The sequence below is a fragment of the Cupressus sempervirens genome, chromosome 5, assembly GCF_028749045.1.
Source record: "Cupressus sempervirens isolate cs-2001-9-10 chromosome 5, ASM2874904v1, whole genome shotgun sequence".
Classification (NCBI taxonomy): domain Eukaryota; kingdom Viridiplantae; phylum Streptophyta; class Pinopsida; order Cupressales; family Cupressaceae; genus Cupressus; species Cupressus sempervirens.
The window spans coordinates 214,898,528-214,912,997 of record NC_143122.1 but is presented as its reverse complement, the minus strand read 5'-3'; positions in this window follow the sequence as shown (position 1 = coordinate 214,912,997).

Genomic DNA, 14,470 nt, shown 5'->3' with positions numbered 1-14,470 from the left:
TGTACTTACTATGTGAAATTGCACAAGATGTTGATGTTCGATCCACTTTAACACTTAAATTTGCATAAATTGTAATTGAGACCTGAATAAGACGTATATAAGTTCTCTAAATTGGTATTGACAACACAAACATACATGTAATTAAATTATATAAGTACATATATATAAAAATAATACAATAATGAAAAAACTTACATGTGTTTGATTTAAATGTAGTCATCCCACTGTACCATCTGCATCCTCTCTCTTTTGCAATGCATCTATGATTGTCTCGTGCTTATCCATTGAAATTTTCCGTAATACCTTATTGGCGGGTCTCCCTTTGTACCTTTCTAATTTGATATTTGTTGCCACAACCAAATGAGAATAGTGTAAAATCTTCTTTTTGGTTTGGTAGTCTTCAAATACTGGCAAACCATTTCTTCTTGTTAGGTATCTACGTAGCCAGGTGCCAGCTACAACAATAGACCCGATTGGATACTCAAAACCATCATCGTCCACTTGATGACATGTCATTTTTTTCTTAGGTTCCACACATCTAGCTAGCCAATACTCAGTCTGTTCATCATTATCACTAGGTGCAATAACAGCATTAACATGTCCTACAAGATAAGATAAAGTATAGAAACACTTTAATCACTCATGTACATATGCAAATTATATAAATTGAAGCATGAGATCGCAAAAAAATCTAATTAAATTGTGCATACCAGGTTCTATGAGGTCTGAAATACGATCATAGTCTTCTGATGCAAAAGTAACATTCTGGCCTTCATTTACTATATCATCTTCAAAATGCGTGTCAGTAGGTGCTAATGATCTTTGTTGCCAATCTTCAACCCATTTCGTATTCTCACATTCTTCCCATTCACCTGCAAGACAAAATTGACAAAAACAAGCAAGCTCCCTAATCCATATAGTCCAAGTGTTAGAATTTGAACTCCTAAATGAATGCCATTTAGCTGAACCACTAATTGTATCACAATCATATCTTGAAGGGATATTATTCTCTTCAACTAGGTAGAAGAAACATTTTATTGTAGAGTTTTGACTTGATCCCGTGTATAAATATTTGTTACACCATTCGACAATCTCATGTGCATTTTTGAATTTAGCTCTTTCCTTAGATTTTAATTGCTCTTTACTAAGGGCTCTCTTCACACATGCACCAGCACCATCATGTTCTCCTTTACCATGTCCAGCCTCAAAAAAACTCCACACATGTTGGATGCTAGTTTGCTTATGTGTCCTACTCAACAAATAGAACATTCTACCATTCTTGAATTGTCCTGTACAATTATCTGACCATATCTAATGTTTTGTCATTTGAATTTGTCTCTCTTTTAAATTATCATAAAAGACCTTGAAACAATATTGGACAAATTCAGATGAATGGAGTTTATTATCACTTTAAAAAAAATGGTACTCTCTCAATATTTTTCCATCCTCCTCTATACTATTAGGTGCATGCCTATAAACTATATGAACATAAATTGTTACTTGCACTGAATTGTAATATTGTGGTTGTACCTCTTCTTGTGGTGCAAGTGTGTAGTCCTCTGCAAAGTCAACAACTGAAAGTATAGTACCAATTGGAAATGTATTCTTACATATGCAAAATTTTCAATCAAGCCATCTAGAATATTGAGAGTTTTTAACATATTTTGGTATGATCACACTCTTAAACTCATCCATAAATGCATGACAACTAACTTTATCTGTAACTAGATCACACCTTCTTCCAAACTTCCCATCCTTCAATGGATATTCAATAGTTTTGAATCTTTTTACCTCAACTAATTGTTGTCCAAAAGTAGTCAAAGCATTTTCATGCAAACATTCATCTAACAAAGAAAGATTGCCGCACATATCACATGTACTAGAAAGACATGCATTGAAAAGAAAGTATTGATCATTAGGTGGCTTACAAAACAAACCTGATATGAAATCTTTTATAGTTTGAGGTGGTATTTTTATACCACATTCTTGCAACATTTCTTTACTATGAATGGTACCACGTATAAATTGAAATACATCATAATGGTAACGAAATTGAATATGAGTTTTACAACAACATGTGATTCTTTCCTTGTTAATCCTTACATACCATGGTTTACACTTTTCAAAAGATCTTTGACTAATGGTAATATTGAATACCTTACCATCTACAAATTTTTTAAACAATTCAGTTTGACTCATGTCCAAAAGGTGTGTAGGATGTGGATCACGTATTTTTGACCCAATTCTCAATTTAAGAACATCTCTTGAATTAGGCGATACTCTTGTATTATCATGCCAAAAATTTTCAATCAAACTTTTGATTTCATTAGTAAGTTTCATATCACATCTCGGGAGTCTACCACTAGAAGTCCATAAAATATTTGCTGGATCACATTCAAAGTTAACCCTTCTCTTTACAACTCTTTCTAAAGTCTTACGATTCACATTAAGATATCCACTTATGTTGGTAATCAATCTTTTGTCAGATGTTGATTTGTTAACTAAAGCTGTTGTTATTGCTCGCTGTGCTACATTCTTATCTTTAGACTGACTTCTCTTTCCGATAACATCAAAGGCACTAACAATAGTGGATACAACTTGTTTTAAAGACTCATTTTTATTCTTGGGTTTTGCATACATTCCCAACCTTCTCATTACTTTTCGCATTTTAGACATTTTAATTAGTTGCAACATTAGCTGACATTGAAACCCAAATTTCTTATTATAAAAAAATGCCTATACAATCTATTAGCATGTGTCCTAATTTGTCTCCATGAAACCAATCCCTCAAGATTATCTAACACATCATTACGAATATGAAAATTATGTTTAGACACTTTACTATCATCCTGACATGTTTGTTCAGTAGTTGGTGTTTCTATGTCTACATTCATGCAATTTTTATTTTCAAACACTTTACTATTTTATTTGAATATCATTTTCAAATTTTCTTGGCATTTCTTTTGGGGTAGGCATTTCAATCGGAGTGTTTTGTGCATGATTGTTTGACAATTGCTTCTCATGAAGAAAATCTAAATCGTTTAAATCGTAACCTACTTCTAAAAAATTACCAATTTCATCATGAGAGAAAATTCGAGGGTTTGGAGACACACCTGTATTGAACGCATAATTAGAATGTGCACCTGAATTTTCTTGTATTGGGTTCTCTTCTTTGACTTCTTCATCCATCGTGGTATCTTCAATGTCTTTCTCCTTTGAAACATTGTTCAAGTCTCTAATTCTCGGTCTTCTCTCTCGTTGATGTTGTGCTTCATTCTCTTTATTTGCTGCAATCTCCTCATCTATCAGAACTCTTGCTTTCTTCTTTCTTCGTTGTTTTGATCCCATGTTTGCACCAGTTTTGAATTTGAATCAATAGCCTGCAAATTGTATAAGAGGACAAGAAAATAGAATAAGCATGACAAAATTCGGTGTTGTAGGTCAAAACTATTGTTCAATCATTTCAATCATTGAAATTGGGTCGGTGGGGCAGCTTTTGGGACCCAACGGGTACATCAGAAACGGGTACCCGATTTCTTAAAAATTGGGCACCCGATTTTTTTTAAAGTCGGGTACCCGTTTACAAATCGGGTGCTCGATTTTAAAAAAGTTGGTATAACAGTTTAAAGATATCGGGCACCCGATTTTTGAATTACAAATCGAGTGCCCGATTTGTGAGACATGAGCGGGAATTTGGCATGGCTCCCGACTTTTGCATGGGGTTTTTCCTTGGGGAAAGGCATGGCATAGGCTTGGTCCCACCAAGCTATGCCTTTGTACTCCTTTTTTTTTCTAAGGCATTTAATCGACAATTTTTAATATTGTCATAATTTTTTTATAGTCATTTCTATTGAATTTTTTGACGAGACAAAAACCCATTATAGGTCTTGCTGTTTTGATTTCAAAAATGTAAATTTTATAGTGTTATTAGTTTATTTTCTATTTTTCCATTATTTATTAATCAAAACTATCTCCTAAACGTTAAAAAGTGACATTCACTAAAACTTTAATAACTTTTTAATTTTATAATTTTTCTTAAATTAATTTATATGTCATCAATCTACATACAATTCTTTTGATGTTTAAAAAAAAAAAATTTGAAAAAAGTGAGATTTTGATCAAATTATGTGGTCCATACATGAGAGGTTTTAAAATTTATCTTTATAGCCAATTAATAATTAATAATAATAAAATTATTCAATAAAAAATTAAGAAAAAATATTTTCATCAATCTTAGGTTATTAGGTAACTCCTTTTAAAAGGATTTGCAAAAATTCATTTATTTGTGTCAAATTATGGTGTCCGTACACGAGCATGGTATGGTCCTGAAACAGGCATTTTGAAAAAGTGGTTTTTAAAGATCCATACCAAAAAAATAATCTATCATATGGGTGCACAAATAAATTACATATTCAAAAACTAGATTTCGAACACTAAAAATTTTATTTCTGGAGTTTTTTAATATTCAATCTCTAAATACCTCAAGTTTTGACATCAATTGACAAAAAATTTCAAAAAAAGGAAAAACACTTCCACTTTTTGGCCAAAAGTGAGACCAACTTCTTGCACTGACCCAAGTATCCAATATATTTTCTGTATTTGATTTTGTCTATCTTTTTAATGTTAATGTATAGAGAAAATATCTAAATACATACCAAGAAGAAGTATGCAAAAGATAAAAATTCAAAAGGTAATATTTTAAAAAAATGTTCTTAACATAATAGATAATTTATAAAACACATTAAATTAAAAAATATACATCTCAAACAATTAATTTTAACACAAAAATATAATCGCCTAAATTTTAATTTTAAATCTTAATATTACAAAAATCAATTTCAATTTTAAAACTTCTAAATATAATAAAAAATATACATATATAATAAAATAACATTAAAATAATTTAATATTAATTCAAATAAAATAATATGAAATAATCTTTAAAATATACTATAGGCAAGAGCCTACAACACAACAGTAAATTGTGAGTCTCTTATCGAAGAGGTCTTGGGTTCAAATCTACTCACTAAATGTAATCGTGTAAGGAGAAAAACTCACAATTGTCACCTAGAATTCAAATTAACAAATAATTATATATTTAATATTACAATCTCAATCCTATGTTGAATAGAATTTATATTGTTGGCTTCCATTCATTCCTCTATTTCCCGACAACTTGGTAATGGATGACTATCGCTCAATATTTAATGTGCATTTAATTATTCCTTCTCTTCATTATACTTATATATGCCTCAAACTATTATTTCATAAACAAAATGGATAGCTTAGATATTTGAAATCAACAATTTAAAATTGTTATCTCATCATCTATATCTTTTATCTCCATCTCTCTCTATACTTATGTATCTCTTCTCTATTTTTATATCCATATCTCTCTCTAATTTGTACCCTCTCCCTATCTACCTCCATATCCTTTCCTTATATCTTTCTTATACACACATACACTTTTTCCTCTACCTCGATCTCTATCTTATCATAACCCTTTCTTTAAGTTTTAACTCTCACTACTTATATTTTATTTTATCAATTTCCCTTTGATATTCTATATGCAACTATCTATATACTATCTATCACCTCAAATATCTTTATTATATCTCTTCATCCCCCTACCCCACTCTCTCCTCTTCATCTACATCTACCTCCTCCTCCTCCTCCTCCTCCTCCTCCTCCTCTCTCTCTCTCTCTCTCTCTCTCACACACACACACACACACACACACACACACACACATTTTTAATCAGTGCAAAACTTTTCACCTCTCTATCTCTCTTTATATTATTCATGTTATTCATTCTCTCTAGCCTCTCTCTCCTTATCCTCCCATATATCCATATTTGCCCAATATATAATATAATACTTCTATAAAATAAAATAAAAATGAACACTTACAAATCTGCTCTAGTTATCAAATGTATCAATATTTAATTTGTCAAAATATTTCATCTTATCCTCTTAAGATTTCTACATATATACTTTTAAGATTGATTTATCTAACCTTAAACTTTAATTCATCCCATTCATAAATATTAAAATATACTATAGTTCTTAATTAGAATTTTTTAATATAAAAGTTAAGATCAAAGTTAAATCTAATATCATTGTTAATAAGTACCTCTAAATTTGAATACTCTCAATGTAATGCTCTATATTAGATGGCTTTGAATTAGGTCTTATGAGATTTGAATTAAGCACGTCACCACTCTAGAATTAATTATAACTATAATATGTTAACATTTTCTATTCTCACTATTACTTTTTTAAAATTATAATATTATTACAATTTAAATATTATTGTAGTTTTAAGATATTATGTTATATTATAGATATCTTCAATATATTTACATTCATCCTTTATTATGTTGCATATATTTTTTTTAACTATTGTAATCATTCTTGAAATGAACAAAATTGTAAACCCTAATTTCACAACACTAAATAGTCTCACACAAAACTTGAAATGAAACATAAGTATATTTTATATTTGATTGTCTTTAAGTGAAATTTGGAATGTTAAGTAATAGAGACACCTAAATAAATAGATTTATATAAACTCTCCCCATCTACTTCCCTAACATAATCCTTATATCTCTCTTATTCACATACATGGACAGTCCTTTCTCTATCTCTATTTTATCTTACCCTCTTTACTATTTTCTCCTGTATATCTGCATCCTATTTATTTGTTTTTCTTTGATACTTTATCTATGTGCTATGTCTACCTATCGATCTATGTATCTACGATCCATATATCACCTCAAATATCTTTATAATTCTCTCTCTTTATCTCCCTCCTCTTCTCTTCCTATTTCTCTCCCTCCACCTCCCCTCCTCTTTGTCCCTCCCTTTATAACTATCCTCCACCTTGATATTCAATCCTAATCCATCTGTCTATATAGTGACTCTTCCTATATTTCCCTATTGATTTTTATCTCAATCAATATGTTCACCTCTCTACCCGTCTTTTTTCTTTATAATATTCATCTTACTCACTTCCCACACCCCCCCCCTACTCACTCTCTCCTTATCTCTTATTATCATTATATATCCCTCTAACTATTATTTCCAATACAAAATGGACAACCTAGCTATTGTTTCTATCTTGTCATCTCTATCATTTCCTCTCCATATTCCTCTATATTTTGTATATTTCTCTATTTTTATGTCCATATGTCTCTCTCTAATTTGCACATTCTCTTTGTCTACCTCCAAAGCATTTCCTTTATATATTTCTCATACACACATACTTCTTTCTCCATCACTATCTTTATCTTATCTTACCCCTTTCTTTACCATTCACCTCTCACTATCACCCATTTGTACTATTTATAGATATATATACTCTCTATCACCCCAAATATCTTTATTCTATTGCTTCAACTCCCTACTCTCCACCCACCTCTTCTTTATCTTTCCCTTCATATTAATCTTCCTTATAAATGCACACCCTTTCTATTTTTCCCTCCCTATTTTTTATCAACATTAATTTTTTTAACTCTATATATTATCATTATAATTATATTGAAATTACAATGGAAGTATTAAAAAAAAAATTATTCAATCGCTATTTATTAAAATTTTAAAAATATTTTTTTTTTATTATATTAATTAAAATATATATTAGAACTAGTATAATGTAATATAATTACTTTTGTATACAAAATTAAACTATTTTTAAAATCATAATATAATATTTCTAATTAAGATATTTAAATTTTTACTTAACCTCTATCTCTTTAACTTAATATAATTTATCATTTATCATTTACATTCATTTTTATGTTATATATTAAAAATAACAATATCACTTCAATCAATCCTAATAAATTATTACATAACTCTAGTTAAAAATCCTTTAAAACTATATTTTATAATTCAGTTATAAAATCATTGATAACTTTATTTGAAATATATCTACTTTTTATATTATTAAAATTTTAATGAGTTGCTTAGCCAACTACACTAAATATTAATGTTTCTATAAAAATAAAATCAAAATATACACGAACATGAAGCATTTTCATGTAGAAAAGACTTGATAATGATAATTTAATATTTGATTATTGTGTTAAATATGTTTTTAAATTTTATTTTATTCAAATATTGTGAAATCATTGTAAAAAGTAGTGTTAGAAGATAATTATACCAATGATGGTTAGTTAAGCCCTTGGCTAAACAGCCGAATATCTGTCCCTGATTTGACAGTTTTTACAATTTATTAATTAATTTTAAAGTCACAAGTGAGTGGTTTTGTGATTTTAAAATTAATTAATTAATTGCATAAACTGTCAAATCAGTTGCAAATTTTCTGCTGTATAGCCGTTGCCCTATTTTAATACTGATGGAATTGATTTTAAATTCAATGAAATAATGTACAAACCTTGCTACTTTGATTAATTTCTATAAATCATTCACCTACTGCAGTTTTGCTGTACTTGGGTTGGCAACTCGATAGTTATCTGTTACTTGGTTACGATTTTATTTGTTCTTAAAACAGTTAATGTGATATTTTATAGAAGATATCGAGATTTCTGGGTTGAAAATAGTAGTTAATGGAAAGATTGTGGTCCACCACTCAACAACTCTGACAAGTTGAAAATTTAACATTGAAACATCTTTGTCGGCGAGACACAAATTTCGACGGATAAAGAATGCATCTTTATCTAGAAAGTGTCATCTTTATATGTTCATCATGTGATATCAATTTCTAGCACCTCTTTTTCATAAATATGATGACGACAGGACGGGTGGAGAAAACCACATATTTTTATCGGCACTCCTCACCTCTCGGTCCCAAAAAGGAAGTGAGATATGACTCACCAGATTGTCGACAAGATGTGTGGGAAAGCTCAGTCATATAAATTGGATACGTCCTGCTCTGCATTCTGATGTCACCTTTATAAGACAAATATGAGAGCTCAAACCTTCTTTCAGTTAAAGATCGTGCACTCTTTAAGTTTTAGATCACACCATTTGAACTGTTAATTCTGGCATCCCTTTTTTAATCTGCTTGATCTAAAACTGAGCAATGGGCATCTTTTAGTTTAGTTGGGAATGATTTTATGGTACGAGATACCTGACTGGAAGCATCAATAGGATCGTGGCTCTGCATCTTCTCACCATTGAGTGTCTTGCATTGGTTTCTCAAGCCTCACACTTTGCATATACGAGCCCCACCTCTGATCAATTTTATGAGTCTCTGCCCTCATTTTATCAAACAGTTGGGAGAGAACTTTTCCCTCGGGTCTATGTAAATGAATACGCAAAATCCAACTGTACTTTTACCATTATAAAATAGGGGACTCGTCCTATATTTCTCAATTCTCATCTTGACTCTGATATGCCAATGACCAAGTCAAAAATATTCTATTATTTGTTGAACATTTTAATTGCAAGGAGCAAGATCAAGCATTAATTTAGATTATGCTATTTATCATTGGCATGCCATGTATTGTGTTTGTTATGAGAAGATGTGTCGTTGTTAACATTTCGAGTGTTGAATCTGAATCCCCTCATAAATCTATGATAATACTTTCTGCGTTATGTTTGAGCAATCATATTAATGAATCTTGTTTCACCTATCGGGATCATTTCCACCAATAGCTTCAGGACTTTGTTAGGCTCAATCTCCATACTTTAAAGATAATGTCATGGTATGCTTCATATATTTAAACCTAGGTTGCCAAACCACTTACAGCTAATCTCAAGGATTAGTTGAAGAGTCAAACACAAATTTTGGATTGAGAAGAAAAGGGTATGCTTTTGAATTCTCAATTTTGGAATCTTTGAAACATTGAGATATCTGAGCATTATGTCACTGAAATTGAAAATGATTGGAGTTGATGGAGATTAAGACTATACTATTGAACCACCAAACCCTAACTATTCGAGCCAATGAACTTAATCCATCAAACTGTGCTTTAGAACCTGTACTCAAAACTTTAGATTTTCACTTCAAGTCAATGCCTTTGAATCTGCATACAAGCCTTCAACTATTCTTTTGATTCAATCCTTGAACCTTGAATCATTGAATTTCAATTGATCATTCATACTCTTGAAACTAAATCCAAAATTAAACCTTAAACTAGAACTTGAACCTAGAGGTTCAAACTTCAAGTTCGACACAAAATCATGACATTACCTCTTTCACAAATTAAATTTCACAAAGGCGTCATTAGTACCAAAGACTAATGAGAAACTAAAACAATTTTAAAATCTTGTCCCTCTAGGATATTTTCAAGGTTTAAAACTTGGGTATTAAAAACATGCTTATAGTTGGCTCTGACTAGGTATATGGGTCATGAGGGACATGAAGAATCTAGAAATCCTCTGATAGGAGACCAATGCTTATCCATTGGGGAAATAGATTCAGCATATAATAGAGATCCAAGGAACTACTTGTGGAGTGGGGAAGAGTAGGGGACACTAGTACATTTGCACCCATTTTTCTACCAAAATTTTTGACTAAAGCTATGAATCTTCCTTATTTTTAGTTTTCATGCCCACGTTGGTTGCAAAAACAAAAGAAACAAAATCTTGATTTGGTCAAAATTTTGACCAACATCATTTACCCAAGGTAAAGATATCCAAACTATTCCCAAGTTGGTCTAAATTTTGACCAACTTGGGTCATAATATAATTTGGAATATACTAAATTAATTAGGCATGTCTCTGTTATGGACTATACATAAATACGTGCACAAATGCCCAAGACAAGAAATTTCACATAGGATCAGTGTGCATTTTTACTAAACTTTGGTGAGGGAGCACATGGGATATTGTTTGAGTGTTCACATAGTTTAGCGCACATTTTTACTAAACTTTGGTGAGGAAGCATGCGAGATATGGTTTTGGCACCACACCAAACTTTAGTTTTCTTGGGCTCACTACATTTTTGCTAGAGTTACATTTTGCAATCATCTCATCACTAATTTTGGTGGGAAATTAATCCTGATCAAACTCTCTAAACAGTCCTTACTATTGGTACATCATAAACCTTAAGTATAGGGTTTGCTAATTTGTTAGACTTCTTGTTCATTTTTTGTTACTTTTCTCAATCATCTTATCACTAATTGTGGTGGGAATTTAAACTTGATTCACCTTTATGAACATTCTTTACTATTATTAGATAATACTACCTTAGGTATAGAGTACAAACCAAGGAGAAAGTAGCTTTGGGGCACCAGAAGTGATTCACATCCAATTTGATCATAAGATGTTAGGCCTTTGTTACCGTTGCTACTTTTGTTTAGGCAAATGAAATGATTTCACAAGATAAGGTTTGGGCAACAAGTTTTCTTAGTTTTGTGGGATAGGGTTTCTGAGATGAATAATTGCTTAGTTTAACATTATTCATGTTTGATTGTTTTCTTCCAGGTGGTCATGAATCATGGTATTCCTCTAGAAGTGGTGGAGAATGCAAGAAAAGTAGCAAGAGGCTTTTTTGAACTTCATGTTGAAGACAAGTTGAAACGGGGTCGAGAGGAAGGAAAAAGAGATCAGATTGCTAGTTAAATCATTTCAACTAATTTCCAAGTTTTTTAATTAAATAATTTTTTGTGGCAAATCTAAAATTTTGCAACTGGTTTCTTTTTATGCAGTGGATTATGGATCATATTCTTATTAGGACTTCAAAAGCTCTTTCCTACATATTTCAACTTCCCATGCTTACATATTTTGGATGCACTACCATATTTCCTATATATTACCACCATACATCAAAGAAATCAGGCTTGTATATAATACAACACTTCAAATATGTTTTCTCACTTCAAGGTTCAAAGGTTCTTGCATATTCATCTCTTAGTACTTCTCATGCTTTATTAAATTCTTGCATATCAAACTTTAGATACTCCTTTGTAAATATTAAACTTGTCATACTTTTCCACTCCATATCATAGGTTTTTCATACCTCCACACTTTTCATGCTTTACCACGTAGTACTTATGAACTACTCATGCTTCACTACACCAAAGTTTACATTAATGCACACAACATGTTGACATTAATGATAACACTTAACAACTTTTGGGAGTAACACTATTGGATAAGAGTGTGGGAGCATTTACCTTTTCCTTGATGCCATATCTTGGCAATGACCACCTAGCTAGTTCATTAGACATGGTATGGATGCCTATGCTACTCCCCTGCACCATAACAACAACATGGCCCCATGAATATCAATTGGTCCATTGAGATGTATGGCTTTGTGATATATATGTATCATCCTCATTCATTGTTGCATTAATTATAGTCATGTCAATAGTGACGGGTCTAGGGAAGGTTCCTTGTGTCAATAGTCACTTAATGAGATTTGAAATTTTGATCTTATTCAAGAACACAACTCCTCTCAAGTCTTGTGTCATAAAATATAGGACTTATAAGTACTCTAAAAATTATAATAGATAACAAACAACAAAAAGATTGTCCCATTTTATTTCTATGACACAAACTACCTAATAATTACTCTTAAAGTACGGTCCCACAATCATGATTTGTCCTGCACAATAAGCCATATAAGATACAAACAAAATGATTGAAGGTAACCAACAATCACAAACATCTACAGCATAAACAAAAATATGATGTAGCAATTAAAAACTTGTTGAGAGCATAAGATTAATAACTATTGCTTACCGTATCCTAATGGAATAGATGTTCCATAAACCATATTTAGTTGGCCTTCATGAGAGAGGGTTTCAAGTCCAAACATCTCAGAGCATTTGTTGCAGCAGACATAACTGACACAACAAAACAAATTGATATAGATATATATGAGGAAACCATTGTTCACTGACCATTGTCCTTTACATGCTACTACATTGTTGATTTGGATTGAAGTTAATTAATACTTTTAGCATACCTTCAACACTATCATAATAGTGTAGTTATCATTTGTTCATCATTTTTATTTATACATCCCTTTTACAACCTTTTCATGCTCACCGTACTAGTCTTCAATACTATTATGAGGACCTCATAGGTCTATCACATCATGACAATTCCCTTTGAACTCTTGGAAAGATTTGAGACATCAATCTTCTTAGTGCATCATTTTCTATTACAAAATAGACCTCTCTATTTTTTCATGTCCTCATAATGGTGTCCTCCATGACTGCTCTAATGGATATCTCGATTTTTTCTTGCATATCCCAATCTGCTACTCTTCATTTCAGTAGCATTGTCTTTCTTTTAGGATTACTGATCAATGTTCCATCATTTTAAAGCACTATATTTGATGATCTTGTAGCCTTTAATTGTTTTGTATTTTACCTTCTAAGGTCTTCAAGATCTATTTCTACTCACTATGCATTAACATCTTTTAGACACTCATTCCATGATTTATGACTTTAAAACCTATACCACATTTAGTTTGATAAGAATGTTTTCTCTTAACTTTATAGTATTATACTTGACAATTAAACCATCCAAAACTTTTCATCGATACAATAATGATATATTTTCTTTCCAAGAAGCATGGTACCATTAGCTTGCTTATCTTTCTTATTTGAAGGCATTGACTCAAAGACATGTTGATTCTTTCTTTGAGATCATTTTTTAGAAAAGTAATTTAAATCTCCATTCGGTTTGTGTTGCCAAAATTAACAAAACTTGAATGGTGGTCCATTAAGTTTTTTAATAAAAAATCTCCTCATCTTCTATCCTTTCTTTTTGTTTCGAAAGATTCACTTGTACGAATAGATCTCGAGGATCCAATTGATTCCCAAGTTCCTTTATTGACAAAGGCTAATTATTTAATGTTGATTGGTTTTCTACATGCATGATGTAGAATCAATGGTCAACCATTGATTTGATGCATGAAATAACTAACTACCCTTTGTTTTAAAACAATACCCTTATATCTTCCTCAAGTGCAATTGAAGAAATGACCCTACCCACTCAATCTTCTAGGTTAACACACTGATCTCCACACCTTTGAATTCACAAGACAAACTCCGCATGCAAACTTCTTCAAGCATGTAAGTTTTCCAAGTTGCCCAAAACACCTACAAACCTCATATGACTCCAAATGACTCCAACTATCAAAGGGACTCAACCAAGGGTTAAATAAGAATTTTATGAGTTATATAATGTGTATTCAACTATATTTAACCATCTAATTGGCTAGACCCAACTCCCAAAGCCCAATTCTTCCAAGGCACCTTAGGAGACCTAATTGACAAACCAGTAGCCCTACATCAGCATAAAAACCTAAATAACTTAAACTTTCTCCAAAGAACTTGACCAGATAATTACATTTATGGACACCCTTTTCAAAGTACTAAAACATAACAAAATATTCCATATGGTCATTTTGGACCAACACCCATGTTTTTTGACTGATGCCCTATTTTTTAGCATGAAAATGGCTAATTTAACAAAGAAAATCCTAGTAATATTGACTCCCAGACCTTGTAACTTTCAAAAATCATCATTCATTGCATAAAACCACC